This window comes from Cupressus sempervirens, chromosome 7 (genome assembly GCF_028749045.1).
Source record: "Cupressus sempervirens isolate cs-2001-9-10 chromosome 7, ASM2874904v1, whole genome shotgun sequence".
Lineage (NCBI taxonomy): Eukaryota > Viridiplantae > Streptophyta > Pinopsida > Cupressales > Cupressaceae > Cupressus > Cupressus sempervirens.
Genome location: NC_143124.1, coordinates 471,160,124 through 471,166,234, shown reverse-complemented (window position 1 = coordinate 471,166,234; position 6,111 = coordinate 471,160,124). Strand labels below are relative to the sequence as shown.

At 34.3% G+C, this 6,111-nt stretch overlaps 1 pseudogene; it reads right to left on the bottom strand.

Annotated features, from left to right (window-relative positions):
* Positions 1–3,012: 3,012 nt before the first annotated feature.
* On the bottom strand, positions 3,013–3,849 carry LOC149547583 (cytosolic sulfotransferase 12-like; annotated as a pseudogene).
* Positions 3,850–6,111: the final 2,262 nt, after the last annotated feature.

Genomic DNA, 6,111 nt, shown 5'->3' with positions numbered 1-6,111 from the left:
ACTAACCTGCACATCCATCAGACCAAATCCAGTGCTCTGAAACATTTGTTCCACGATTTCTGAGATCTTCAGAGAACATTGCAAAACAATAAGCCACATAACTCCTATCATGAAATTTATCATCGCTAATATAGAAATGAACCTCTTTGATGATGATGCATTCATTTTCATCCAATCTTTCTATCTGATCCACCTCAAATTGTGCATGTCTATAGGTCACTTGCACAAATATTGCAACTTGTTCAGAATGATAATATTGGCTTTGGAGCTCTGTATGAGGTGCAAATGTATAATTCTCAGAAAAATCTACAATTGAAAGTATACAACCAGGTGGAAAACAATTTTTGGAATCACGAAACTGTTTAGCTTGCCATCGTGCACCATGACAATGTTGGATATGTGGATATATCAATAGACGGAACTTGGCCATGAACTCATCATAATGCAATTCACTCTCCTTCAATAAAATTTTTCTAGATTCATCCCCTCTATTATTTTGGTATGTCTCATATTCATATCTCATCCATGAAACTAGTGTGGATTCATTAATATTCTCAACTTGCATAATTTGAGAAAATTTGTGTAAATCTGCACAAACTTCACACTGATTTTTGATGCATTGCACTTTGAATTCATCTGAATTTTCTAATTTATCACATAATATGGACCTCACAAATTGTGTTGTACTGCTAGGGATGACCAAATTAGGATCAAGTATTGCCATAACTTTTTTAAATGATTGCAAGTGTAGACCAAATTCAACATGATTTCTACAACAACAAGTTTCTCGCATCTTATTTATGCGTACAAAGGAAGGACGTAAACTCTCAAACATTCTTTGACATATTTTGACATTTGAAAATTTTTGTTTGAATGCTTCAAAAAGTTCACTTTGAGTTATATCTATGAAATGTTTTGGATGTTCAATTTTGTCCCCTATTTCTTGATCTTTGATTTGTATAGTATCACGCCTGTTGGAAGAAACGCGAGAATGTGTGGTCCAAAATTCAATAACTTGTCTTTTTACTTCTTCAGAAATCCTGTCTTTTCGAGGAACTCTACAAATAGTCACCCAATTATTCTCAATGTTATCATCTAGCATATTTCTGCTCTTGATGTATCTCTGGACAGTTCTTCTAGATATATGTAGTACATCAGAAATTGCACGTACCTGTTTTCTATGTGTCAATTTTCTACTAGATATAGTAGTCATCAATGCTCTACGTGCATTACTCAAATCACCTCCTCGAGTTGTGTTGTCAATTTTGTTATAAGCATTTTGCAAATTTTTAACTATTTTTTTATAAATATAATGAGCATGGCTCTTCCTGTTATCAACACCCAACAACTCTAAGACAGGTCTCATATCTCTTCTCCTAAATAACTTGACAAATAATTGTGCCTGTCCAAATATACTTTTATCCTTGAAATATTCATCCCAAATGTTCTAACAATGCTTTTTGATAGTGTTATCATTTATCATATCTTTAGATGGAATTTGGTTAAAAAGTAGTTCTTCATCCAAATCCATCAAATTTTTTATGCTTTCTAATTTGTCTCTATCAATAGAACTGCCAATTTCTTCCTCTTCGTTACTTTCATTTTCTTCATGAATCTCATCATGTTCAGGAATTTTAGTAGGTTGGTTTTGAGCATGTTTTGTATGGCCTTTCATTTTGTCATCTCTTTTTCTATCATATTTCCTTGATCTTTTCCTTTTACTACCTATTGAATAATTCAACCTATAGAAAAAAAAATTAAAAAATTAGATTTTACTAAATATCAGCTACTGGTTCAATATATAATACATAAAAATAAAAATAATTAGAAGAGAAAAAAACACCTTCAAATTATTCGATCTTTTGCAATATTGATTAAATCCGCAAAACAGTTGTTGAAAATTGCTTCAAAATTAATTGTTTTTTGCAAATCTTCTTTCAATTTTCATTGTCCCTATATATTTAATTATTTAAAAAAGACAAAATAATATTTTTTTATATCAAAAAGTCACACTAACCGCTAGCGGTTTCTCAAGCCGACTAGGGGTTTCGGCCGTAACTGTTTCGGCTGAAACCGTTACGGCTGAAATGGTTCCGGCCGTAACTGTCTATGTGGCAGCCTATGTGGCAGCCAAATAAGCAAAAATTAAAACTTCTGTAAACATCTCACTTTGAAGGCCAATTTGACCTACTAAATTAAAGTATTTTTTAAAACTAAAAATATACTTTAGTAGTTCTCGGAGTCACGATTATGATTGTATAATTTTTTTAAAGTTTTGATTATGAATAATATGTTATAATTTAAAAATATTACAAGTAGGTATCTTAAGATTCAGGAAGATGTCTATTCAAAAATAAGAAAAAAATAGTAAATCATGTTAAATTTATTTATTTTTTTAATGGTGCACTAGAGGAGAGAGTCTTCTTCAAGAATATGTAATTTAAAAAAAAAAATATGTAGATTTGATGGAAAATGTTTGACGGGAGAAAAAAACTGTCTATTTCTGATAACTTTGACTTTGACCAGTTATAACTTCAAAAATATTAGCCGAATTTTAATTTTTATTTTTCGGTGCACCAGGTATACATGTTAACTCTAACATATTCCAAAATCAAACCAAAATATGAAGATTTGCATATATTTGTTTGACGAGAAAAAAACTCTATATTTTTAGTATTTTTAAAATATTAAAAAATACACTTTAAAAATTCAAAAATAAATACAATTTTCACTCAATTTAAAAGAAAAAAATTATAGACATAAACTTCATTCAATTTTACACATTTCATTAGTTTGCATCATCTTCAAATTCTAAGCACAAATGCTACTTTTATTTCGTTAAAGTTGAAAACTTTAAATTCTGATATCACTTCTCCTTTATAAAAAGTGACACAGGTTTGTGCTTTTACCCTGCTATTGCACTTCTAATGGTAATTCATCTCTTATTAAACCACTTCTTGATTTCACTTCATTATATAGGCCTTTTTAGACGGCCCATCTAGATCAACATCTTTATCTACTAACTAATACTTGAATTGCAAGCCCAAATCTTTCAGTACAGAAAGTTTTTTCTTCAATCATCTTATCCTCCTCTACGTTGAAATCTGATGTCAGAAAATTCTTCCAACCACCCACTTTTCCTTCCCTAAAAAAAACAATATTTCTCAGCCGAAGTCCAGGAAAGCGAATTTCTCCACTTTTCTTCACCTTCATCTCAAACATAGACTGGAAATTGCATTTCTCAGTAATTTTTCTCAGATTTTCCTTGCCCTTTACCCACCCACACCCCATAAAATCACTTAAGATTCTAATATAGCCCAAAGGATCTTCCTTCATATCTTCATAAGTAAGGCACAGAACATTAGGCTTTGTTCTTTCACACCAATAAGAAGCCACATGCTCATAAAACAGACCTATGTGATAAAACCCTCTACAGAAATTCTGCACCCCTTCTTCCTTACCGACAGATGCATCTTTGTTCTCTGATCTCTTGATGGTCATCCCCCATAGTGAGACAAAAGTGTCTTTGGGATTTCAGCAAATGTAAATAATTTTACAGCTAGAGGATTTGATGGATTGAGGCAATAATTGGTATGGCACATGGGTGTGGAATACATGAGGAGAGAGAGACATTTGGTTTGGAATAGAATGGGCACCATAAAGTTGCCTTTCTAAGCTTGGAACCAGTTCATGGGGGCTTTTATTATTGATAGGATAAGACGGGTCATTTAGGTCATATTGCTTGTACGTGAGAATAGTGTATGCAAGAGATTTAATCTAGGTGGTACTACTTTTGACAGGTGAAACAAGTATTATGTCGTCACGATAGGCTTCAAACTCAAAACACATTCTCTAAATTCCTTGTAAGGAGCTCCTACGGAACCAAAATCCCTCGTACTGCTCTATAGGATCCTAGGAACCTGTATAAAAATTTGAAGGCTTAGTATTATCTTCCATAGTGCAATCTGAGAGCCAACAGAGAGAGATTTTATCTAGCTTTACTTTGATCATACATTTATGGTTCTAACAACGATAATCAACTGGCAAATTATTCATAGTGAAATGGACACATTTGGTTTGGGTTTTTATTATCTGAAATATATAATTGTTGTGGTTTGTTTTGTAGCTTGGGAGATTTATGTAGTCCTCATTCTTGCTAGAGTATTAATTACCAATTGAAACTATCAATCCCAAACTTATAAAATTATTACCTATGATGAATTCAATATTCAACTCAGTTTACAAGTTTTTGTTTAACTTTATGTCATCATAGGGTCCATTGTTTCCATTTCCCTCCCGTCTTTCTTTAATATTTATAAACTATGGTCTTGCTCCTTTTTGTAAGGTAATGATCGGGTGCTGCCATTCAAGTAAATAGAATAAATAAAACTGATTATAGTAATGATTTAATAAATGGTGCCAGCGGTGTAGTTTTGTGTAGTGTTCCAAAAGGAATTATTGTTAAGACAATCTAGAAATATTTGAAAACTGCCCCATAATTAATATTTTATATGAGATATGCACAGAGATTGCCTTTTTCACTTTTGTGAACTCATTGGTTAGCCTCACCTCTCTATGATTTAGTTATATTTTTTTTTTTCTTTTTGATGAATAGTCCTTTTTTATTAATAAAAATATATTAAGATTACAACTCATAAAAAAGGGGCTAGAGGATACAAGATCACCTCGTGAATGAGTTCACATGGCCAAAGCCAGACTTAAAAACATGGCCTCAGCCAAAAACAACAACTATTCATTAAAAAAAAAAAAAAAAAAACGTATATAGCAGCATCAGGCTACCAAAGCAGTGCTAGATAAAGGTGGAGGATCATCTCTATCATGAAAATCCCAATCATGTCTGGGATTGGGGGTAGGTTGGGAACAATCTAGCCATCATTAGTAGTAGCAGTAACTGGGGGATCAGTGGTACCCTCCGCATGTTTAACCTCTAGCCGCGGAGGAGAAATCGCCAAGACTAGGCGAGGCCATTTCTTAGAATGCACCTGACAAGCACTAGAAGGAGTTGAGGACTAGCCAGAGCCACCACGGGGTGGGGAAAAAGAGCAATGCCTCCATCCACCATCACCACCACCAGGAGAGGAGTGGTAGGAAGCTTGGGAGCGTAGAGTGTGCGAGTGGCAGCATGAGGACGGGCATCGAGGATGACATCCACAAGGCATCAAGGTATCTGCTGAGGCATCGGGAGGAACTTTGGCAATAGTGAAGGAAGCATTGCCCCAATGGCTCAACAACTCTTGTAGGTGAGCTACCTCAAGGGAAACTTTGTTAACTTGCACCTAGATTTGCATAATTACATTGTTACAAATGCATGTCTTAGTGTACATAGCAATGTTAACATCCAAAAATTAGTGTGTGAAAAGAACAACATTCCCATCTTTCTACAGAATTTTTTTTTTTTTTCCATCTTGAAGGTATGCCAAATCTGGGTAAACTTTTGAGAAATTCTGGGGGAATCACGTAGCAGGATCATGTGCCATGAAAATGGTTCGAGCCTAAAAGGCTTGAAAAAATCATGAATCTAGTGCCAATAATTTTGGGCATGCTTACAAAACTAGAATATATGCAAAAAGGACTCTAGTTTTCCATAGAAGGGGCATCTAAGATCAGGAACCCCAATGTGTTTGAGCTGAGGCCCTAGGGGAAGACCTTGGAAAGGAAGGCACCAAGAAAAATGGGCAATGTTGGTTTTTGTAATAGCAATCCAAATGGTATCAAAATGTTTTCTCCATTGAGAAAGAAAAGATTGTAGATGTCATCGCTAGTTAAGCGTGTCCACCATTGGAAGATGGGGAAAAAGCCATTTGTATTCCATAGTGGGCTTGTAAATGGAAAATTGAGTGGTAGGATACCACTTCCAATCATGCCACCAAAGATGAATAGACTGAATCCCCACTTTATGAATTAAGTGCACAAGGATGGAAGATAGTAGAAGGTTAAAAGTCTTCTGATCTGAATAGATAATGTGGTATTGGACTTTCATATCTTCCCATAACCTAAAACTCATGGTGACTCTTGAGAAGAGGTCCTCAGGAGTTTTGATGCCACGTTTGAAAAAATGTAGAGCACTGATACCTTGAGTCTTGGCGAGAG